The following is a 25,829-nucleotide window of genomic DNA, read 5'->3' as shown; positions in this document are numbered from 1 at the left end:
TATCTCCGACACAGAAGTCCTCGAGGCAGCCAACGTTCCCAGCTGATACACACTACTGAGTCAGCAGCGCTTGAGATGGCTTGGCATGTGAGCCGCATGGAAGATGGCAGGATCCCCAAAGACACATTGTACAGCGTGCTCGCCACTGGCCGTCCATGTCTCCGCTTCAAAGACGTCTGCAAACGCGACATGAAGTCCTGTGACATTGATCACCAGTCGTGGGAGTCAGTTGCCAGTGATCGCCAGAGCTGGCAGGCAGTCATAAAGGCGGGGCTAAAGTGTGACGATTCGAAGAAACTTAGCAGTTGGCAGGGAAAAAGACAAAAGCGCAAGGGGAGAGCCAACTGTGTAACAGCCCCGACAAACAAATTTTTCTGCAGCACCTGTGGAAGAGCCTGTCACTCTAGTATTGGCCTTTATAGCCACTCCAGGCACTGCTCCACACACCACTGACCGCCTCCAGGTGCTTACCCATTGTCTCTCGAGATAAGGAGGCCAAAGAGAGTGATATCACATGAGTGAATCGAATTGGTTGAAGACTGGCATCTGTGATGCTGGGGACCTCAGAAGGAGGCTGTGATGGATCATACACTCAGCATATCTGGCTGAAGATGGTTGCAAATGCTTCAGCCTTGTCTTTTGCACTGATGTGTTGGGCTCCGCCATCATTGTGGATGGGGATATTTGTGGATCTCCACAATTGTTGTTTAATTGTCCACCACCATTCACAACTGAATGTGGCAAGACTGCTGAGCATAGATCTGATCCCCTGATTGTGGGATCACTTATCCCTGTCTATTGCATGCTGCTTCCACTGTTTGGCATGCAAGTAGTCCTTTGTTGTAGCTTCACCAGGCTGACACCTCATTTTTAGGTATGCCTGGTGCTGATCCTGGCACGCCTTCCTGCACTTTTCATTTAACCAGGATTAGTCCCCCGGCTTGATGCTAATGGTAGAGTGAAGGATATGCCGGGCCATGAGGTTACAGATTGTGGTTGAGTACAATTCTGCTGCTGCTGATGGTCCACAGTGCCTCATGGATACCCAGTTTTGCGTTGTTAGATCTGCTCGAAATCTATCCCATTTCGCACGATGGTAGTGACACACAACATAATGGTGGATATCATCAATATGAAGACGGGACTTCATCTCCACAAGGACTGTGTGGTGGTCACTCCTACCAATACTGTCATGGACAGATGCATCTGCAACAGGTAGATTGGTGAGGACGAGGTCAAGTAGGTTTTTCCCTCTTGTTGGTTCCCTCACCACCTGCCACAGACCCAGTCTCGCAGCTATGTCCTTTTGCTCGGTCAGTAATGGTACTACCGAGCCACTCTTGGTGATGGACATTGAAGTTCCCCACCCATAGCACGTTCTGTGCTCTTGTCTTCAGTGCTTCCTTCCAGTTGGCTTTCAACATGGAAGCATTGATTCATCAGCCAAGGGGGCGGTGGGGGGGTGGCAGTTGGTGGTAGGTGGTAATCAGCAGGAGGTTTCCTTGCCCATGTTTGACCTGACGCCATGAGACTTCATGGTTGCAAATGCTTCAGACTTGTCTTTTGCACTGACGTGCTGGGCTCCGCCATCATTGTGGATGGGAATGTTTGTGGGTCCTCCACCTCTTCTTTAATTGTCCACCACCATTCATGATGTGGCAGGACTGCAGAACTTTGATCTGATCCATTGGTTGTGGGATCGCTTAGCTCTGTTTATCGCATGCTGCTTCCACAGTTTAGCATACATGTAGTTTTGTGTTATAGTTTCACCAGATTGTTGCCTCTTCTACTGAGGATGTTGCTCCTCATCGCCACTCAACCCAAAATCTGACAGTCGTGCTCCCATTACCAGCTACGGCTTTCCTTGCACTAAGCTAGACTCCCTATAATGTCTTGAAACCTAAACTGCTTCTCTTATGCCCTTATGATGCTAGGAGTGTGATGATCCCCCTGCATTGCCCATGTGTGGGCAGAACACTCTCCCCGCAACTTGTGCACACCCAATGGCACCTGTGTGTCAATGGCTGAGTGTCCCTCACAGCCTTGCTGCTAGTTGATGGTGTAGCCATGACTGTCTGCCTGCTGTGTTACCACCTCCATGCATCTGCTCTGCACCTGACTTTGTGTGCAACCCATGCACCCCCACCAAGATCCCAACCTGGCCCTGAGTGAGCTCTCAATGAGCTTCTTCACTATTTGAATTGGCCTCATTCCTGAATCTGGCAGGTTGCTGGGACCGCCTTCCCCATCCTGATAAACTTGCTGGCGGCAGAAACGGCAACTGGAAACTGGCAGCCTCGATATCCTGCTCCTCTTCCCTAACTCATTCCTTACTTTTCCCTCCACTTTCCTCTTCCTCTTGTACTTCCTGATTTTTTTTAATGCTATGTTTGTTAATGGAACAGATGTGATCAGGTTCTGTATAAATGTATGGTTACTCAATTATTTTTTTCTTACTTCATGTGGCTTAAGAAATATTTACACTTGCTGCCAAGTCAACCAGTGGCCAAAGTGGTCAGTACAATTCTGAGGCAGATTTTTTCGTAATACTCACTCTAGCTGTGATCCACCTGTTGTGCAATTTTACCTCCCAAAAGTGTATTTATCGAGTCACAAAGCAAAATATTATACTAATTCCATGGCCTTTCACAGAGACAAGTAATATATGGAATATATTTTATCATTCATTAATACATTTTAATTCTCTAATCTCTCATTTTTTTCTTGCTCTACTATCTTTTTTTCCAGCCAACTGGAAGGAAGCACTGAAGGCAAGGGCACAGAACGTGCTCTGGGTGGGGAACTTCAATGTCCATCACCAAGAGTAGCTCGGTAGTACCATTCCTGACCGAGCAAAAGGACATTGCTGCTAGACTGGGTCTGTGGCAGGTGGTGCTCTACAATCTCTTTGTCCCCTGTAAGGCAATCAGGCTCCCCATTTTAGCCTTAGACCAGTGGATGATCTTTTTGTCTTTTATCTTGTCTTGATTTCCCTGACATCTTTCCACTTTTCCCATCAATCTACTTCCATTTCCGTTAATTTCTAGGTCCTGCTTCCGACTTGTCCAGAGTGCTGTAGGAAGTCTTCTTTTGTTTAAAAAAAAGTAGCAAAATTAACCTGAAATGACTCATATATGATACAAGAAGCAAGCTTAAACCAAGAGCCTGAGAATGCCAAAGGAGCTAGTTAATATAATAAAAACAGAAGGTGCTGGAAACACTCAGCAGGTCAGGCAGCATCTGTGGAGAGAGAAACAGAGTTAATGTTTCAGGTCTGTGGCCTTTTATCAGAATATGATGAAAAGTCACAAACCTAAACATTGGGCCTGATTTTTAGGTCCTGCCAGGGGTGGGAACAGAGGCGGGCAGACACTGAAAGTAGTGGCACTCCCCCTGCCGGCTAATTTCATAAGGTTAGGGGAAGGCAAGTCTTGTTAACCTGCTCAATCTGGCAATAGGGCCAGTTAAGCTCATTAAGGAGCTCATTGAGAGCTCGTAGAGGGCGATTGTTGCAGACCAGGTGCATGGAAGTGGCAACACACTGGGGAGCTAGTCATGGCTGCCCCCCTGAAATTAGCTGGGCTCATAAAAGGGAGCACGACTGAGAGGGGCACTCAGCCATTGGCACACATGTGCCATTGGGTGTGTACAGCTTGTGGGGAGAGAGGTCAAAACACGCTTAGGCAGTGCAAAAGGTTTGGCAACCTCCTGGTATCACAGGGGCAGAAGAGGAGGGGGTAAGGCTTCCACCCGTTATTGGGATTCCGGCTGAGCACAAAGAAGGAAGCAGCTGGTAATGGGAGCTTGACTTTCAGATTTTGGATCTAATGGCGATGAGGAGCAACATCCTCCACAGGAGAGGCAGACCCCAGGGCATGAGGGCACAATGAGGGCAGAGGAGAGGGGTAAGGGGCAGGAGGTCAATGGAGCCCATACCCTCAGCAGAGGATCTGCTGCTGATGACACAGCTACCTGGATATGTTGGAGAACCAGTGCCACAGGAGACTGCGCCTTTCCAGGCCGATGGTCACTGCGATTTCTGCCCCCTTCACGCAAGACCTTACAGCACTGCTCGCCATGCCTTACCAGTAGCCATCAAAGTCACTGTGGCCTTGAACTTCATCACCTCGGGCTTCTTCCAAGGATCAGCAGCGGACCTTGGTGCATCTCGCAAGTGGGAGCACACCATTGTATCTCGCAGGTCACTGATACCCTATTTGCGAAAGCTAGGCAGTACAGACAATTTCAAACAGATAGGGCCTCACAGGTACAAAGGGCAGTGGGATTCGCCTCCATTGCTGGATTCCCCCAGGTGCAGGGCATTATCAGTTGCACCCATGTGGCCATCAAGGTGCTGAGTGAGAGGCCAGTGAGATTCATCAACAGGAGGGGCTTCCATTCCCTCAATGTTCAGCTGGTCCTGCGTGTGTATTCTTGCTATTCTGGCAGCTGCAATGACTCCTTCATCCTCCAGCAATCAAGGATGCTGCAGCTCTTCATTCCACACCCAAACTCTGTGGATGGATTCTAGCAGGATGTGGAGGAAGAGGAAGAGGAAACTGCAGAGCAGAGGAGGTGCCCCGGCTGTGCAGGGAAGTGGCTGAGGCCAGCGCAGGACTTGAAGGTCTCATCAGGATGCTGTCAACGTCAGGGAACATCTGATCCAGGCACATTTCACCTGCATGCTTATAACCCAGGACGATGCTGCTACGGAACTCACTGACCTACCTGTGAGAGCACTTCCATTGAAGACACAACCATGAATAGATCCATTCTTACCACATGCTTCACATCTGTCCAGTGGTCTCTCTGACCCCGTTCAAAGCCCTTTGCTTCCCTTCACCACTTCATCCCTCTTTTCCAGTTTTGTCATTAAAGAATGGAAGCTCACATGTCTGAAGTCATGTGTCAGTATCTACAGTGTGTTCCAAAGTAACAATGTGCACATTCACAAGTGAAATAAACCCCAGTGAGCCACTTAGTGCTCTGCCCAACGTGGTGGCCTCCACTCTCAGCCACTTCTACGTGGTGCTTCCTTATGTCCTTGGATGTGGTGGAGGCAGCCTGCTTGCTTGTGTCTGCTTGTGACTGAGATGCCCGTGGCAGTCGTCCTCATTGTGGAGATGTCAGTGGGAGCACCTCCAGAGTCTGCTGCATTGGTGTCAATGCAGGGGCAGCCTCCATCACAGGGCCCTGCTGCAATAGATGGACCCTGAGTCAGAGGGGCCAAGGAGGCTGATGATGATGATGTCGCCCCATGAAGAGAGGGATCCTCATCGGTGACAGCCTCAGCCCTTGGATGGCACTCTGGATGGAGGGGAGCACCAGCTGTGGTGGAACAGGCATCCACTCCGTGGATCTTTGCACCACCAGTGCTACTGACTGGACCATGCTACAGAGCATTACACTGATTCTGTGCATGGCAGTGCACTGCTTCTGCATCCAGTCCGAGTGCTGCCACATATAGCTCTCCATGAGGTTGGCCACTCTCTTGATGGAGGAGCTCATGTTTTCAAAGACCTGAGTCATCATGGCACACGAGTTGAATGGACTCCTCCATTCGCAACGCATGACCCCGCACTGCTCAGGGAACTCTGACATGTGGGTACGCATCTCACATGGCTAGTCAAAGTAGAGGTGCGTTTCTTGTGACTCCTGAGGCCCTGCATCTGCGCCCAGCTGAGTTTGGCCATGTCTGTCCTCCATCCTGTGACTGGGACTGTCCACAGCTGCCTCTGCCTCTCACCTCCTCTTGCTCCCTAGTGCCATGCTCTTCACGCAGTCCCACCCTTCCTAATCCTGTGTGAGGACCTGTGGATACGAGTGTATCTGCATTGGTGGAGGGTGTGCTTTTTATGTATTTGCCAGTTTGCTGGATATTTTATATATTTGATTTATCTCAGAGCAATGCAGATATGACACTAATTCTAAATCAACAACAGGTTTATTTACAGTACTTTAAATTATTTCAACACTTAGATTTCAGTACAATGTCTTTCAGAACACTCTTGTGTTTACTAGAACATTCCAGCTTGTCTCTTTAGTTTCAGTTTCATAAACTCTTAAGTGCCACCCATAGGCTTAAGCAATCAGGCACATTGAACACTGATCAGTGAACAGACTAATACAATCAAACCCAGATTAATTAACCCATTGACCACTACACTTGATGGTGTTGGCTCTGCTGTTTCAGATTCTTGAGATGGCCCCAGTGAGGTGACTGAACTCCATGACTAACTCTGTGAGAGACACAAGGAGATCATGAGAGGCCTCTGACAGCAGAAGCTTCGAGAGTGCTGAGGTTTCCCAGTGCAGCTGAGTCTTTGACATGTTGGCAGATGTAGAGGAGTGCACTCCACTCCTTCATTTACAGATAGCAATTTTTTTTTACCTTCTCCTGCAGGTATACCCATCTCTCCATCTGCCACTTGGTCCTACAGAGCCACCCTCGTGACTTCCATGGCTGCCTTCTCCATTGCAGTCATGATAGCAAGGTAGGGCACTCCTGCGAGAGCTCTCTCCCTGGAATTATATGCCATTTATCATGCAAGGACAAAGCAAGAGAGATACGGCACTGCTGGTCTCTCTGACCAATGTTAGTGGCTCATTTACATAAGGTGCATGTATCAGTGCTATCAGGTCCTCAACAGTGCTAGGGTTCTGGGTTCTTGCTGCGGGGTCAGTGAGTACGCTGGGCTCACATCTCCCGTGTTCAGGAGCAGCATACCACCTCAGGCTCCTCAGCTGTTGTCTGCTGGAGGTTGAAGACCCAGAGGCCTGTCATCAGGGTCTCACCTTGCCAGAGCAAAGAAGGTCATCGAGCCTCTTGAAGCACTGCACCCAGTTCCTCCGCACTACACTGCTGCTGCTGATGGTTTCAGCCACCTCCAGTCATGTCTGTTTGTTTGGCTGGGTGGCCTTCTCCTGCCACCCTCTGGAAAAAGGATCTCCCTCCGCTCCTTCATTTCCTCCAGGAACACATTAGGGGCTGCATCAGCGAGGAGCAGTCCTCTCCCAGCTGCCAGGCCTCTGCCTCTCCTCCTGTCGCACCGCTGCTTGTATCCTGCATCCAAACAGCTGACACAGTAATGGCTGCCGTGATGCCTTTAAATTGGGCCCGCACTTTAGTAATGCCGCCTCCATCCTGAAGCCGCCGCCCAACTAGCCCTCCAGCCAATTAGCAGCCTACCTCTGCCAAAATCGTGGGCTGTGACTACTACATTCACCCACTCCACCCCCACTCCACCCCCACCCCCACCACCACTTCACCCACCTCCCCCTGGCAGGTTTGGGACCTGGAAATGGTCCCGACGTAGGGTTCCTGACCCTGGAGGGAAAATCCTTCCTGTTAATTCTGTTTTTCTCTCTCCAGAGATGCTGCCAGACCTGCTGAGTATTTCCAGCATTTTCTGTTGTTACTTCAGATTTCCAGCATCCACAATATTTTGCTTTTGAGCTGGGGGAGGGGAAGTAAAAAGGTCGGGGGCAGGGGTCAATCTCATGAGTGAGGGCCACCAATCGCATTGAAAGAAAGCATGGACTGCAAGATTGATAGTCACCTGTTTGCCATGGACTGATCAAATCCCATTAGACATGGTTTCAAGTAAAGCCTGGCTACCCGACCTGAACCCAACTAGACTGACTACGTGTGTCGGGTTTGGGTCGAAATTCCAAGTCCAGCATTTGGGTTGGCTGTGGTCAGGTCGGGTTTTAATTTTATACCCGAGCCAGGCTTTAGTTTCAAGGATGGATGGTCAATCTCATTTAGAGAAACGAATACTCACTGTTCAGAAATAGCAGGGGAGAGGGGGCAATGCTCATTTTAACTCCAGGATTGTGAACGTGATAAAGTGAGTGGCATGTCTGTTGGGGAGCAGCAGCAGGCAGCTCAGCTGATTTTAATGGCCGGGTGCAGACTGGAGGTCGATGCGTAGCAGCTTTTTGTCCATTAAAATCAGGCACTGGGAGGTCATCACTGGACCCAATACAAGGTCAGTCCTCCTGGACAGGAATTCCAATTGGTGTTTGGTGGGTGTTGGGGAGGGTCTGGATCAGGGAGGCTCGAGGTTTTCTTGTGAGGTCCAGAGGAGAATTACTGCTCCTCCTGGTCCATCAGGAACCATGTTATTTTTTTAAAAAAACATTTTTGATGGGGAAGTCACCTCTGCTCCCCCACTGGGGCCTGAGATTAAAATACCAGTATGGGGTCTCATGCTGTCAATGGACCCTGATCTGTATATTTAAAGAGGACCCCATGGCTTGGGGTGGGCATCCTCACCAACTGCCATTTAAAATTGCAGTCAGCCAGATTGGGGCAGGAAAAGAGTGGGGTAAGACTGTTACTTCCACACTTCCAGCACCCCCACCTCCCCCACCCCGACCTGGTTTCCTGCAGGCAGGGCGAGTTAAAATCAACCACGCACAAAAATAATTACATTCTGATGCGCTTTCGATTGCACCTTCAATGCAACATTCTGTATAAGCACACAGGAAATCAGAATTTCACAGTTTGAAAAAACATTGTACTCGACTGCTTTTGATCTAGTATTTTTTTGAAAACTGAAAATAGTTAACTAATCCATGCCTGAATATAATATGCTCGATTATGACTAATAACCATAAAGCTTCAAGGACTTGTTAACAGATCTGCTTTGTTTTTTAAAAGCGGATTAACTGTAGAATGGTGTTTACTCTGATAGTGAAGTCTTTCCAAAATCAGATTAAAGTTCCAACTTGCTATATTTATGGTCTTATCAACAATATCAAGTAATTCCTGTTAAAGAGGAACTTCCTTTGCCAAAATGGGGATGATCAATCTTTGTTGCATAAGTAACAATTTCTAGTGCTAATGTGAAGAGTTTTGAATCAACTGTCTGTGCTGTACGCTTAAATGGCTGCTCGCTGCTTGACCAAGGTGGCCATTTCTTGTATCGCCGTTGTTTCTGGAAATTATTTCACAAGGATGCAGAAACTAGAACTAACAGGGCTTCTCCTTTTGAGTGATTGCACATTTGAAACTTATGACATGGTTGTACTAAGTGTCAGGCTAGATAATTGTTTCATCAACTAACATCCTATTACATGGACATACATCAGCCACAGCCATGAGCCTGTGCACTGGCTTAAATCAGGAACGTTTAAACTGTCAAAGAAAAATTGCACGGTTCTTCAGGTATAACTGGACATTCCTATAGGTGGACATTCCCCCTACCCCCCTACATTTGATTAGACTTTGGGCTGCTGGCTGGAGGAATGCACTAGCCATCTGATGGAAGGTTCTGATCATTTTGAGGGCCGAACATCATCTGCTTCAGGATGACAGGCCAGGCCTAAGGAGTAGAGTTGCCAACCCTCCAGGATTGTCCTGGAGTCTCCAGAAATTGAAGATTAATCTTCAGGACACTGCTGTGAAGAACCTGGGGAAAAATCAATTACATTCAAAAAAAATTACAAGTTTTATTCACTTTCTTTGAACACTCCCATTTACTGGATATGAAAATATTTGAGATAAGCAAATTGGATGTTTGCTGAGTGGGGCAGTTGGAGACAGGAGGTCATGTGAGGAAACCTCCAGAAATGCGTCCAACCAGAGTTGGTAATGCTACCAAAAAGGTAGATCCGTTGGTTTGGACGAGCAGTAGTTTGGAGTGGCCAAGGGGCCTGTTTTTGTTGAGCCTGGGGGTGCATTCCTGCTTCTCCTTCCAGATACACAAAAAGAAAGAAGAACTTACCTTCGATATCCTCTTCAGTCGGGCCCCGATTTCCATCTTAAATGGTCCACTCATGGTCATCTCAGCTTCCCAGCGGTAGACCCAGTGGGCATTGCTGCAGATACAGGATACAGGGGTGATAGGCCATTGCTCACCATTTTTGGGGTTCTACACCCTGTTTCCCCTAGGTTAGAGGGCTGAAATTTCAACCTCCTGTTTCTTAACCTAAGATATTTTACTTGGCACCTTTTAGCTGCTGTAATTATTGGTGACAAATTAATTAAAATGTTTATTTTTAAATTTTGTTTTAACACTTGTTAAAATAGTTAAAAGCAGTTTACTGCAGAAGTTTATGATTTTTTTAAAAATACCCACAGGCAAATATATCCACGTTTATGTTCTGATGAAGATTCTACAAGCTGAAATATTCATTGGACTCTCAAAACAATTGTGTCTCCCCTCTGTTATCTTTTCGCTATTGGGGAAGTATGGATTTGTTTTTCCCACAACTCTGAAAACCTTTTTTGTCATTATTTGAACTGCAGAGTGTTTAGATGTTTTTGAAATTGTCCGGACCGCGATCCATACAAAGCATGTTCTCTCGACCTTTACATTGTTCTGGGGACCGGTTGGCTCACGCAGGTCCTCAACTATTTGTGACAAGAAGAAATGCTGATGTTAGTGAATGAGCATTTCGAATTTGTCTAATACCGTATTATATGTTGTTACTGCTCACAACTCTATTTCTAAATATTGTGTTTTAAGAGATTGACACTTACAGAACAAATAGATTGATTTGTGTTTGATAAGTATACTTTTGGGGAAAACTACATCAAAGAAACAAAGGGCTGGATTTTCGGGTCCTGCTGGGGTAGGAACAAATGGGGCCAGGGCCTGAAAATACTGATGCCAGTTTCTCAAAGCTGCTCCCGGCACTGGCCATTTTGACGGATTTCGGGACCAGAATGACCACCTGCCTCCATGCGGGTAGCTGATTAGGCTCGTCAAGAACCTTATTAAGTGCAATTAAAGAAGGCTGACTGGAATTTTTGTTAAAATGTGCGCAAAAAACTCCCACAAACAGTAATGAGAAATTACTAGATAATCAGCTTTGGTGATGTCAGTTGAGGGATAAATATTTGCCAAGCACTGGGGAGGATTCCCCATCTCTTTTTGAAATAGTGCTATGAGATTGTTTGCGTACACCTGAGCAGGCACACAGACTTTTTGTTGAACACCTCATCTGGAACACGGCACCTCTGATACTGCAGCACTCCATCTGAGCTGCATTGGACTGTCGGCCTGTATTCTGTGCTCAAGTCTCTGGAGTGGGACTTGAACCCACAATCTTTTGACTCAGAAGAGACAGTGCTGCCACTGAACCTTGGTAGATCACTCCTAGAATGATCATTGCTGAGGTGGCTGCCTCGCGCAAGGATGCTTGCCATTTTGGTGAATGATTGACTGACTTTCTAGCAATTGCAGTGATGTCCTGTACCTCATGATGCAAGAAAGAGAGAACTGGTATTTATATGGTGCCTTGCTGCATCCTTAGTGCTTCATAAACAATGAATTATTTTTGTAGAGCAGATACCATTTTTATGTGAAGAAGTCCAACATCTAATTTGCCAATAATGGGAAATGAGATGAATGATTTCATCAGTTTTTGATGTTGGTTGTGGGAGGAATGAATGTTGAGTAGTCAAGTAAAATCACTTGAGTGTCCATTATTCCATGACTTTGGGAAAGTGTCTAGATTTGTAGAGCCAATCTGTCATTTCTGAGATGAAAAGGCTTAGCTGACACAGTTGCTGGACTTCCTATGTTGATTACTAAACCTGGTATAATCCAGGAAATGGTTCCCAAAAAACTGAGTCAATATAATTGGAGGCTCTAGTTTCTTCGGACCCAATTTTAACTGTGTAAGTGAATGGGTTTTGAGTGTGTTAAAATCGGTTTCTTTGTGTTCAAAGCATCAATCTGCTTGTGTGTGTATATGCACGTTGTTTCCATTCAAAATGTGTTTGTACATAGGCATTGGTGCTTCAAGCTTTGAAACTATGAGTATATTGTCTCTTCGGCCTATTTGAACCAGCCAATTCCGCACCTACCTCTAGTACAACATCTACCAGTACACAGAATTGGACTTGACTTGTAGGGAGAAATAAATTATTAAGATGTCATGAATCTATATAAAACCTTAGGAAGACCACAGTTGACGTACTGTATGCAGTTTTGAGCTGTACACCGCAGGAAGGATGTTGAGGCATTAGAAAGAGTACAGCAAAGTTTCATTAGCATGCTAAAATAAAAGCAAATTACTGCGGATGCTGGAAATCTGAAAGAAAAACAAGAAATGCTGGAACCACTCACTTGCTTATAACCTTCGACTTTTCTAATATTTGTCAGTTCCGAAGAAGGGTCACTGATCCGAAACGTTAACTCTGCTTCTCTTTTCACAGATGCTGCCAGATCTGCTGAGTGGTTCCAGCGTTTCTTGTTTTTGTTTCATTAGCATGCTGCCTGACATGAGCAAACACAAATGGAAGACATGAAGAATTGGAGCTGTTTGGTACATAGGAACAGGAGTAGACCATTCAGCCCTTGAGCCTGATCTGCCATTCAATTAGATCATGGCTGATCTGTACCGCAACTCTATATTTACCTGCTTTAACTCCATATCCCTTGATAGCCTTACCTAACAAAAATCTACCAATTTCAGTCTTGAAATCTGTATTTGACCCAGCTTCCATGGCCTTTTGGGGAGAGAATTCAAGATTTCTACTATACTTGTGTGAAAAAGTATTTCCTGATTTCCCTCCTAAATGGCATAGCTCTAATTTTAACCATATATCCCCTCATTCTTGATTCCCCGAACAGAAGAAATAATTGCAGTGTATCGAATCCTTTCATTATTTTAAACACCTTGATCAGATCAGTCCCAATTTTCTGTCATCAAGGGAATACAAGCCAAGTTTCTATAACGTGTCCTCATAATTTAACCTTTTAAACATTCTGGTGAAATGTGCTGCATCCACACCAACGCCAATATATCCTTCCTGAGGTTGAGTGCCCGGGATTGAAGGCAGTTTTCCACCTGGGAAAATTTCCTCCAATTAAATATTGGGAAAACTGAAGCCATTGTTTTCAGTCCCTGCTCCAAACTCTGTTCCTCTCTACTGACTCCATCCCTCTCCCTGGCAACAGTCTGAGATTAAATCAGTCTGTTTGCAACCTTGGTGTCACATTTGACCCCAAGATGAGCTTCCGGCCTTACATTTGTGCCATGACTAAGACCGCCTATTTCCACCTCTGTAACATTGCCCCTGTCTCAGATCATCTGCTGCTGAAACCCTCATTAATGTCTTCATTACCTCTAGACTTGACTATTCCAACACACTCCAGGTTGGTTTCTCACATTCTACTCTCCATAAACCTGAAGCCATCCAAAGTTCGGCTGCCCGTGTCCTAATTTGCACCAAGTCCCATTACCCTATCACCCCTGTCTCGCTGACCTACATTGGCTTTCAGTCAAGCAACGTTCTGATTCTAAAATCCTCATCCTTGTCTTCAGATCCCTCCATGACCTCGTCTCGCCCTATCTCTGTTATCTCCTCCAACCCCACAACCCTCTTAGATATCTACGCTGCTCTAATTGTGGCCTGTTGTGCATCCCTGATTTTAATGGCTCCACCATTGGTGGCTGTGCCTTCAGTTGCCTAGGCCCCAAGTTTTGGAATACCTTCCCTACACCTCTCCGCCTCTCCCCCTTGCTTTTCCCCCTTTAAGACACTCCTTAAAACTTACATCTTTGACCAAGCTTTTGGGGTCATCTGACCTAATATCTCTTTTTGTGGCTCTGCATCATACTTTGTTTTATAATGCTTCTGTGAAGCACTTTGTGACATTTTATTACATTAAAGGCACTATATAATATGTTGTAATTATTGTATGGGAAGCGACCAAGTGGAACTGAGGAGATTAAGGGGTGATTTGATAAAGGTGTTTAAAATTAAGAATTGAGACAGAGTATATAGAAGCAGACTGTTTCTAGTCATTAAGGGGTCAAGGATGAAGGGGACATAGGTTTAGTTTAGTTTAGAGATACAGCACTGAAACAGGCCCTTCGGCCCACCGAGTTTGTGCCGACCATCAACCACCCATTTATACTAATCCTACACTAATTCCATATTCCTACCTCATCCCCACCTGTCCCTATATTTCCCTATCACCTACCTATACTAGGGGCAATTGCTAATGGCCAATTTACCTATCAACCTGCAAGTCTTTGGCATGTGGGAGGAAACCGGAGTACCCGGAGGAAACCCACACAAACACAGGGAGAACTTGCAAACTCCACACAGGCAGTACCCAGAATTGAACCCGGGTCACTGGAGCTGTGAGGCTGCGGTGCTAACCACTGCGCCGCCATTATGTTTAATGAGATTAAACATAAGGGATTTAGGGCAGATGGCAGGAGAAGCCATTTTACGGGGTTGTGAAACTGTGGTGCGCATTTCTTTTTAAGAATAGGTTGGATAGGTGGTTGAGAGGAAGAGGAAGGCACACAAGATTAGGATTACTACTGGTGTGGACATTAAACTCTAGTTGGCATTTGACGTTTGAGGTGGTTCTAAAGGAGATGAAGAAAGTGAAGAGGCAGAGAGACTTAGGGAGGGAATTCCAGAATGCGAGGCATTGCTGAAGGCTTGCCCAACAATGGTGAGGTGGAGGGAGGGGGTATGCAGAAGAGGCCAGAATCAAGGGAATGAAGAGTTCTGGGAGGATTGTAGGGATGGCGGAGTTCAGAAGGGGGAAATTCAAAGATGAGAGTTTTAAGTTGGAAGCATTGGACCACTAGAATCATAGAATAATATAGCACAGAGGTAGGCTATTTGGTCCATTGTGTGTGCCGGCTCTTTGTTCTGCTCCCTTGCTCTTTCCCCATAGTCCTGCAAGATTTTTCCTTGAAGTACTTACCACTTCTCTTTTGAAAGTTAACCAGGTATCAATGTACGTCAGCAAGGATAGAGGTGATTAAGTGAGCAGAACATGATAAGAGCAGCAGAGTTTTGGATGGCTTGAAATGCATAGAGCATGGCGAAAAACATTGAAATAGTCAGTCCTTCCATTTCTCTGCTTTTATATCCATGTTACAAGAGATTCTAAGATCATCTTCTAGACTAAACCTCTGCATTGTGATATTTAGAAATAAGAATAATGGTGTGGAAGTGTGTTTAGTTGAACAGATCACTTGTTTATACGCTTGAAAAGTTCTTGTCTCAGGAAGTGGCTGTCTTTGAAGCAATTGTTTCACTATTTAACAAAATGCAGATAGCAGGCTACATCTGATTGCGGAAGTTAGAGATCTCAACTTTTTTTTCGTTCTCAAAATAGTGGGAGATTACTGGCTTCTTCTACTCATCATTTTAATTATTCCAAAAAGATAAGAATCATGCTGATAATTTCGTTGGACATTGAGTACTTCTTAAGATTAAGATCTACAGGTCTAATGTGTGTGAGGAAGTTAGTTACAATATAGTATAGCCCCCTGTTAATCTGTTTTTAGCATCCAGAGGGTTAAAATTGCTGATGATTATTCTCTGAAACCCTCAGCACAGCTTCCTCCATGTGATCTTTCATTTGTGATTCTCTTCTTTATAATTAGAACATTAAGATCATTCCAGAAATAGAAATCTTCCTAGATAAATTGTAACATCCTAATCACCTTGCTTTAGTGGCACTTGCTTGATCAAAGTGTCAAACCATGAACCATGAGGATTGATTTAAGGGTCATTGCACCCTTCCTTCCTCTTGGAGGTGGATTATCTACAGTAGCACAAGCCCCATGAGTAGGATTTATGAAGTGACTTGGATCATCAGACCTTTTGTGTGATTCTTGACTGCATTCATTTTGATCATCATAAACCTATGTTTCTTCCAATGTGAGGTTACAATGAGCTGAGCTATAAGTTCTGATAGCGCTCAATCATAATTTACTTGGCACTTAGATCAAGACATTTTTAGCTCTCATTTGGGACTTCTACTGAAACCTGTCTTAGACTTTGCTTTTTCTGAGAAACAACTGTGCTCATTTTCTTTCACAACAGTAACCTGCAACTTTAATTGTGTGAAGATATTTGCAAGTTTAGATTGGCATGCTGAAAGGACTTATTTTTTGTCTTTTTTTTTGTCCGATTATGTTCCAATGCTGTGAAGCACCTTGGAATGTTTATAGTTACTTGACAAGGAGAATGCTGTAATCTAATCAAGAAAAGCACATTAGTGGATGGGTTGTAGGATGCTTAAACTTCTGCTATGTGAACTGCAGGTCAAAAACCATTTGATAAATTCCACCTGAAGCATTGATACTAGAGAATTGTTCCACACACAAATTGTGAGGATTGCTACCCAGGACAATCATCAGATCTTCACTGGTCATCATAGTCTGGATCTACCACTCAAAGGAAATCATATCTTTGGAGGATTGATCTTTTAAGACCTGACCAAGCTCCTAATTATGGATAGGCCCTGGCTGCTTTTGAGCATTAACATGACGTATGTTTTGGGATGTTTGACTACTTTTCCAAAAAAAGGATTTAGATATGATTTATGTTAAACTGTTATTTTAAATTAAAGCAAGTTCTCAAAAGTTTAAAGCCTGTTTTATAACCACATGCTGGAGCTGCTGGAACAAGGAAGGGTTTGGTATGTTAATGAACAATAGTTCTAACTCGACCCATAAAACACAGGAATTGTTATTTAATCTTGTAAATATACCATAGGGGGTTGAAATGTTCCTTCCTGTTGCTCTTTGCATGATGTTAATGTCAGAGGGAGGGTTTTATTTTCTTTCATGGGATGTGGGCATTGCTTGAAGGCTAGCGTTTGTTGCCCATCCCTAATTGCCCTTGAACTGTGTGGATTGCTAGCCATTTCAGAGGGCAGTTAAGAGTCAACCACATTGCTGAGAGTCTGGAGTCATATGTAGGCCAGATCATGTAAGGATGACAGATTTCCTTCCCTAAAGGATATTAGTGAACCAGATGGGTTTTTATGACAATCGATGATAGTTTCATGGCGCTATTACTAAAACTAGCTTTCAATTCCAGATTTTAATTAATCAAATTTTTATTAATTAAATTTAAATTCCACCAGCTGCCGTGAACATGTGTCCGCAGGGCATTAGCATGGACCTCTGGATTACTAGTCCAATGACATTACCACTACACCAGCTTCTTCCCTGGTTAGAGGTGTGATTGGCAGCTCTACTGGCCAACCTCTGGACAGGGGAGGGATCACGAATCAAGCCCCAACTTCCTGTAAAACTGCGAATAAAGACTTGCATATTGGAGTAAAATACTGCAGATGATGGATATCGGAAATAAAAACAGAAAATGCTGGATATTGACCTGAAATGTTAACTCTTTTTCTCTCTCCACAGATGCTGCCAGACCTGCTGAGTATTTCCAGCATTTTCTGTTTTTACTTGCCTATTAGAGGTCAGTCAAGAATCACAAATTACCTTAAAAATAGAGCTGACCCGGGTCCAGCACATGACTTGAACCAATTCAATGGCTAAGATTGATCAAAAGCAAATATATTTAGACCATTAATCAGGACAGAGTTACATGGTGAAACACATTAAGTTGGAGTGAGAGAGACTTGCTATAACTGTTACTCTGTACATTCACCTGTAAAATAAAGCAATTTAATAATTTGTATCTGGCCTCCTTTGATTGAAGTATCAATCAGTGTGCCGATTGGATGATTAGAAAAGAGCACATGAGGGCACAAGTGAAGGTTACCCTATCTAGAGAAGATAAGGGGGAAGCATCATTACACCTCCCCGCTCCCCTCCCGCCCCCTCTCCCCCCTCCCCACACTCCAGATTATGTTATGAAATAAGTAATAAGTAGATTTTGGGCAGTGTGATTTAACTGCTGAAAATAAATGGCCCCTATGTCTCTAACAGCAGTGACCAGTGCCACAGAACTGGAGAAAATATCTACAGCACACCCAAAATTTGTAACAGTGGTATAATTCTTAAGCTTTGTATCGAGGCTAAACTCTCATTCTTTGTTTAATAGTGTATAATCCACAATCCTTGTTCCCATTCACCTTTCTGACAGTTTCTGATTTGGATTGTTTGGACATTATTTCCTGTACATTGCAAACATAACCTTCAGTGCAGCCTTTCTTGATGTAAAAAAATTAAGGTCTGTAGTCAGGGCACTTATGTAATGTTTGTCAGGAGCACATGACCTAGAGTATATAACTCCTGTCTCAACAAACAAACTTGAAGTAGGCTTATATCCTAAAGTAGGATGAAGTATTTTCAATGAATGAAGAAAACAATATGAAAGGTATTTGATCCTTCCCATCCCAGCACTGATGTCCCTCACCCATTTGAACTCAAAAATTAATCAAATCAAAAATTCTATTTCTCTTTATTTCTCTATCACATGCTACTCACATGAATTCTGGATTAGTTTTTTTTTGATTGGTTTTGTGCCCTTACCAGAAAAAGACATGGGCAGCACATTATACAGAACCTGGCAACAGATGCACTAAGTGATCGTATTATCTGATCCATGTGTCTTCCTGTAATACACTCCACAGTGCACAGGGACTTAGACACTGGGAAGCGTTTCAGTAAGGTTTGTCATGAAAGGAATCATGTTCTGTGATTCATTATCTCATGAGAAGTAGAATGTCTCCCAAAGTGCTTTTTTTCACAGAACCAGTGTTGAATATGACACACAATAAGATTTGTCTGTTAAAATCTAAGGTCTGCTGAGAAACTGTAAAGCAATGGCACATGACATATTCTGTATCAAAGTGAACATACAATGCAAAACACTTTCACGTTACTTAGAATTCACAGCACAGAAACAGGTCATTTGGTCCAGTAGGTCTATGTTGGTGTTCATGCTCCATACAAGCCTCCTCGTACTCTATCTCATCCCATCACCACATCCTCTATTCCAGGGTTGTCCAACCTTTTCGCGTGGGGGGCCACATTACAATTTTTGTCTTACATAGGGGGCTGGTGAGACAATTTCGTAAAGATAAAGGCATTAAGAATTTATCTTGCTATTTAATCAAAACAACAACAAATGTGCATTTTTGTGAAGAAGCTTTAAAAGAAAAGATTTTTATTGACTTACTTTCTTGTCACTATGTTGGACACTGATTTAGTGAGTTCCTGGCATTTTTTTTGTTTTTACAAGTAGTCAGTGTTTGCCCGCACATTTGCTGTAGTGATATGGACCATACGGATAGATGTCCATCTGTTAGGAGTGATCTTGATCGCTCCCTCGCCCTCTTTCTCTCTTTCTCTTGGTTTCTCTTCCTCTTCCTATAACCTCCTCTGTGTTCCCTCCTCTCTTTGTTCCCCCTCTCTGTGTTGTTACCCCCCCCGTGTCATCCTCACTTTGTCCCCCCTTCTCTGTCCCTTTTCGCTTCACCTGTATTTCTGTTCCCCTTCTTCTCTTTCTGTCGCCCCTCTTTCTCTCTCTGTCTGCACCCCTCCCCCCCACCACACCCCAGACAGTTGCAGAGAGCAGGAATGCTCCACACAGCAGTTTTGTAGGTGGTCAGTTTTAAAATAAAAATCGCAAGTCAGTTTCACAGCTGACAGGTGCGAGGAGCAGGAATGGTGGTTTCCGAACTTCAGACTGATTCGGGGTTTTCCGGCAGGTTCTGACTTTTTTTTAAAAGCCCGCCGGATAACCCTGTATCAGTCCAAAGTTCAGAAACCACTATTCCTCCCAGCACCCATCAGTTGTGAAACTGACGTGTGATGAATAATATGATATATGAATTTCAGTGGCGGTGTGATGCCAGGTACGTGGGCCATACATCCCAATGACTGGCAGATCGTATCAACAGCATGCCCTTTCAACTGTTCAGAATAGGCAGATTACTGACCATACTCAACCAGCCTGTACATGCAAAACTGAAAACACAATGTCTAATGTTAGATGTGATTCCGGATTGGACAGCACTTGCTGAACAATCTCAAGTGTGCTAAAAATTACACTAACAACCAATTTAATATTATCAGTCAGGCTCGCAATGTGGCTCACTGTGCTTGCTAGAAGCTACATACACAGGGATCTGTCCTCTGCAGGCAAAAGGAACATGCCCAGGTGTTCTGCCTTTTTTTGAATTAAGCTAAAGTATGGGGGACAATAGTTCCCTGGTGCATTCTCCATGGCAACGCATCGACCAATCAGTTGACTTACCATTTAGTACCCTTTTCTCATACAGTATAAATTGTTGTTCCCTTTGCAACTTGGTATTCTTGCATCTGTCCTGATGAGTGCAAGATGAAAAGCTTCAACAACATGCCTTTTTTCTGCAATACTCAAATTCTGTACTACCAAACGACTAAAAGTTTAATAATGTTATAACAGATATATATTAAGCCTTATGGTTGAAATGAAATGTTGGTGTTCAGTGGCTGTTACAAAGCATTTGCTAGTTATAACATTAATGGAACTTCTTCATTAGATTATTGTCATCTTGTTATATCCAATATACAGTAGCCTTGCGGTTATGGTACTAGTTAATAACCTCGAGATCATGAGTTCAAATCCCACGCTGGTAAATCATGAGATTTTATTCTAAATATCTGGTAATTTGTGGGCTATAACCGGAACATGACCATGAAAGCTGCTGGATTGTTGTGAGAAAAAAACTGGTTCACTAATGTCTTACTAGGAAGGGTCCTGTCATCCTCTAGCCAGTCTGATGTACATGCAACTCCAGTCCCACACAATGGGGGGAATTTTATGCTCTCCTGTGCAATGAGTTTGGAGGTGGGGAGAGCATATAATGGGTAGGATGTTGGCGCCACCTTTCCGTCTCTGCTGAAATTAAATCCGGTGTGAGAGGCCTGTGAACAGCCTTCCTGCTCTGCCATCAATTGAGGCCCTTAAGTGAGAAATTAATGCCCAATTAAGTGTCTCATCCCGCCACCACAATTACCTGAGCGGTGGGCAGGCCTGTTGACGCATGGTAAGAAAAGCTGTGCAGGTTGCTTGCTGGCTCCGGGTTGTGGGGGGTGTGTGGGAGGAGCTGGGGGAGGGGATGTTCCTCGTTAAAAGGCACATTACTGCCTTAACAAGGGACCTGACATCAGAAAGGGGGGGCGGGGCCCGCTAAGGGCCACTCCCCTGCCCTTGCTGCTGACCTCCCTACACAGCCCTCCTCCTCAACCCTACTCTGCGAGACCCCTCTAACCCTGACTTGTCTGTGGCCTGGGCCCAGCACCACTGCTCACGCTCGGGTGGTGCTCAACAGACAGCAGCCACTCCTCTGGGAGTGCTGTTCAGTTAAAGAGCTGCCTGCCTCTGATTGGCTGGCAGCTCTCAGAGGGCGGATCTTCAATCACCAGGGTCCTTGATTCTGTGGAAGGCCTGCTGCTGTCCAGTTAAGTGCCTAGTTGGCACTTGATTTGGCGGGCCTCCCACCGAAGAGGGGACTCAGGGTTCTCGGCGGCTTTTGCCGGAGGTTGAGAGCCCCATCAACCGGATTAAAATCCCAGCCTATGTGTTTGAACATAGTAACTAAGAAATAGGATCAGGTTTAGACCCTATAGCTCCCCAAGCGTGCTCTGCCATTTAGTCTGAGCAGGGTTGATCTTCTGCCTCAACTTCACTTTCCCACCCACTCCCCATATCCCTATATCTCTTGATTCCCTGAGAGACACAAAATCTATCTATTTCAGTCTTGAATGCACTCAATGATGGAGCATCCACAACCCTCTGGGGTAGAAAATTCCAAAAATTCACAACCCTCTGAGTGAAGAAATGTTTCCTTATCACAATTCTAAATGGTCGACTCCTTACCCGGAGCCTGTGCCCCTGTGTTCTAGATTCCCCAGCTAGGGGAAACAATCTCTCAGTGCCTACCCTCTCAAGTCCCTTCAGAACCTTGTATGTTCCAATGAGATCACCTTACATTCTTCTAAATGCTAGGGAGTAAAAGCCCAATTTACTCAGCCACTCTTCACAGGACAACCCTCTCCTCCCAGGAACCAATCTAGTGAACCTTTGCTCTACCACCTGCAAGCCAAGTATATCCTTCCTTAAATATGGAGACCTGAACTGCCCACAGTACTACAGGTGTGGTCTCACTGAAACCCTATACAATTGTAGCAAGGCGTCCTTGTTCTTGTACTCCACTCCATTTGCAATACAGGCCAACGTGTCATTTGCCATTCTAATTGCTCACTGTACCTGAATGGTAACTTTTTGTGTTCCTTGTATGAGTACACCCAAGTCTCTCTGAGCATCAACATTTATCTGCCCTACAAGTTACATCCTCAAAAAACTGTAATAAATTTGTCAAACACTATTTCCCTTTCGTAAAACCATGTTTACTCTGTATGATCATACTATCATTTTCGAAGTGTATTGTTAAGACTTCCTTAATAGATTCCAGAATTTTATCAACAATTAATGTCAGGCTAACTGGCCTATAGTTCCTTGTTTTCTCTCTCACTCCTTTCTTGAATAGCTGTGTTACATTTGCTAACTTTCAACCTGTTCTGACCGTTCTAGAATCCAGGGAATTTTGAAAAATCATAACCAGTGCTTTGACTCTCTCTACAGCTATCTTTTAAAGAACCCTAGGGTGTAGGCCATCAGCTCCTGGAGATTTGTTGGCTTTTAATCCCTTAAGATTCTCCAGTATTTTTTCTCTGCTGATATTAATTACTTTAAGTTCCTCTTTCTTATTAGCCTCTAGGTTCCTTCTATTTCTGGTAAGTGGCTTGTGTCTTCCACTGTGAAGACAGACAGAAAATATTTGTTCAACATCTCTGCCATTTCCTCATTCCCAATGATAACGTGGAATTGAAAATAAAAGTAAGGATGTTGTGCTTCAGTTATACAGGGCATTGGTGAGACCACATCTTGAATACTCTGTGCAGTTTTGGTCTCCATATTTAAGGAAGGATGTGAATGCATTGGAAGCGGGTCAGAGGAGGTTTACTAGATTGATACCTGGATGAGCGGGTTGTCTTATGAGGAAAGGTTGGACAGACTGGTGTTGTTTTCACTGGAGTTCAGAAGAGTGAGGGGAGACTTGATTGAAGTATATAAGATCCTGAATGGTCTTGACAAGGTGGATGTGGAAAGGATATTTCCTCTTGTGGGGGGATCCAGAACTAGGAGGCACTGCTTTAAAATTAGGGGTCGCCCTTTTCGGGCAGAGATGATGGGAAATTTTTTCTCCAAGGCTTGTGCGACTTTGGAACTCTCTGCCTCAGAAGGTGGTGGATGCGGGGTCATTGAATATTTTTAAGGCGGGACTAGATAGATTCTTGTTAGGCAAGGGAATTGAAGGTCATCAGGAGTAGATGGGAGTGTAGAATTTGAGACACAAACAGATCAGCCTTGATCTTATTGAATGGTGGAGCAGGCTAGAGGGGCTGAATGGCCTACTTCTGCTCCTAATTCGTATGTTCCTATGTATGTTCGTATATTCGTAATTTCTTCTGCCTCTGCCTCTAAGGGCCCAATGCTTAATTTATATACTTGTAAAAGCTCTTACAATCCATTTTTATATTCTTGGTTAGTTTACTCTCATTTTCCATTTTCTTTTCCTTCTTATCAACTTTTTGATTGCCTTTTGCTGGTTTCTAAAACTCTTCCAATCCTCCGGCTTACTACTATTCTTTGAAACATTATAAGCCTCTTCTTTTAATCTAATACTATCTTTAACTTCCCTAGTAAGTCACGGATAGATCTATCTCATTGAGTTTTTTTTAATGGAATAAGTTTTTGTTGAAAATTTTGAAACGTTTCTTTAAATGTTTCCCACTGTTCATTCACCAACATACCTTTTAGTCTATTTAGTCATTCAAGCTTAACCCGTTCTCTCCTCATACCTATTTCATTGTCTTTGGTCATAAGATCATAAGATCAAAAGAAATAGGAGCAGGTGTAGGCCATTCGGCCCCTTTAGCCTGCTACACCATTCAATAAGATCATGGCTGATCTGATTGTGGCCTTAACTCTGCTTTCCTGTCTGCCCCTCATAACCATTGACTCCCTTTTGGATCAAAAAACTGTCTGTTTATTTAAGTTTAAGATTCTTATTTTGGACTTAAATATGTTGCTGTCAAACTTAATATGGAGTTCATTTTTATTATGATCACTTTCCCCAGAGGAGCTTTACTATGAAATTACTAATTAACCCTGCTTCAATTACACAAAATTACATTTAGAGTAGCTTTATCCCTAGTTGGTTCCACAATGTGTTATTTTAGGAAGCTGTTGTGAAACCATTCTACATACTCATCTTCCAGACTACCTTTGCCAATTTGGTTTGTCCAGTCTATATGAAGATTAAAATTCCCTATGATTATTACATTGCCTTTGTTATCAGCTCCTATAATTTCTTGTTTATTAGTATAACTACTGATAGGGGCCTATAAATTACTTCCACCAACATTTTCTGATGTTTGTTATTCCTATACTGATACTACTTCCTGATCTTCTGAGCCAAGGTCCTTTCTTACTAATGTTCTTATGTCATCCTTTATTATCAGGGCTACTCCTCCTCCTCTTCCATTCTGTCTGTATTTTTGAAATGTTGTGTAACTGGAAGTATTTATTTCTCAACCTTGGTTGCCTTGCAACCATAGCTTTTCAATGGTGATTATATCAAACCCATTTATGTCTATTTGTGCTGCGAGTTTGTCTATCTTGTTATGAATTCTATGATTTCTGTGAATGCTTTGTGCATTCAGATAAAGAGCCTTTAATTTTATTTTTTTACCACTATTTGCATGGACCTTATTCACTGGACTATTACTGTTAAACTCAGAGCATCTAGGGAATGGATAATAAAAGCTTCCTTGCTACTATCACCCATATTCTAACAGCAAATAATCAAAACATTTCTCTGTAAAATAGCTGCTGCGGGTGATTTTGATATTTTGTGTAAACTAGGGGAGAGGGGTGTGTACTCCGCCTGCCCAAAGGTGCCGGCAGAGGGGAACATTTTATGGCTGGACCCAATTTAAATGCAATTGGTGAGTTTCCAGCACTGTAGGCAACTCACTAATTCAGCTGGAGGGGTGTGAAGGGGAATCTGGCATGACAACAGCTATCTAAAGGCAGTCTGCAGCACCTAAATGGGAGGCACGTTTTTCCACAATGGATAGCAGATATTCTAAAGAAGCAGACAGAATAGCTTCGACGGGGCCCTGGATTCTCAGGTGCAGTGATGTAGATGTTCATTGACTAAATCAACAGCATGCAGGAGGTCCTCTTCTTCCTCCTTCCCTCTTTTTCCAGAGGGTAGTTGGCAGATAGACAAATCATTAAAAAAAAATGCAAGTTACTAGATGCCCCTAACAGGTCAGAACAGTCTGCAGACACTGCCATTACTTTGTGTCTTTTTGCTACTTGGTACATTTCAATGTAAAACAAACAATAATTGTCTCCCAAAGTGTTCCAATGTTTTACCTGAGAGCAGTTGAGGCTTCCTTTAAATATTGTTGGAAATGACTGCTTCCTGACTTATTCTGCCTATTGTGTGAAGGTCAGCATTAGGAACTGGTGGTAAAAATATAGGCAAAGGAGGAAGTAATGTTGGCATGGAGGTACTGACTACTTCATCTGACCCTGATTTAGCAGATATTCATTAGGTCATTTGTTCCAGCCAAAAATCTGAATGAGCAGACAATCAGCAGCACGTCAGCCATTCTGTTTTCAGTGCCATCGCTGTCTTGTTTTTAGATGTATACAGGGTGGTAGCAAGGCAAACTGATGCCTCTACTGTGTCAGTTTGGATCATTTGGTAGTAATCTTGCCCGTAAATCGAGGTTGTGACTCAGACGATACTACAGAGTTTAAGGATCTAATCTGGGTTGATGATGCTGAGGGAGATCTGCATCCATTGTTGGATGTGCTACACTATTGTTGAGCTGTTAAGAACATAAGAAGTAGGAACAGGAGTAGGCCATATGGCCACTTGAGCCTGCTCTGCCATTCAGTACAATCACAGGTCATCTGATCTTGACCTCAATTCCACCTTCCTGCCTGTACTCCATAACCCTTGACTTCCCTATAGTTCAAAAATCTGTCTCTCTCTCAG

The 25,829-nt window shown here is 43.9% G+C and overlaps 1 protein-coding gene across 2 annotated transcripts in view; it reads left to right on the top strand.

Annotated features, from left to right (window-relative positions):
• The window catches only part of ptprc (protein tyrosine phosphatase receptor type C), a 210,050-nt gene that overhangs the window by 9,340 nt on the left and 174,881 nt on the right, over positions 1–25,829 (top strand). Inside the window, exon 1 of one of the 2 annotated variants that reach the window (XM_068037645.1) lies at positions 25,487–25,499. The exons of the other annotated variant lie outside the window; for it this stretch is intronic. The gene's annotated coding sequence lies outside the window, so the exon portion shown is untranslated. Of the gene's footprint in view, positions 1–25,486; positions 25,500–25,829 lie in introns of those variants that run through there. 2 annotated transcript variants of the gene reach the window in all.

The sequence above is a fragment of the Heterodontus francisci genome, chromosome 8 (genome assembly GCF_036365525.1).
Source record: "Heterodontus francisci isolate sHetFra1 chromosome 8, sHetFra1.hap1, whole genome shotgun sequence".
In the NCBI taxonomy this organism is placed as follows: Eukaryota; Metazoa; Chordata; class Chondrichthyes; order Heterodontiformes; family Heterodontidae; genus Heterodontus; species Heterodontus francisci.
This window is presented reverse-complemented; position numbering and strand designations above follow the sequence as displayed.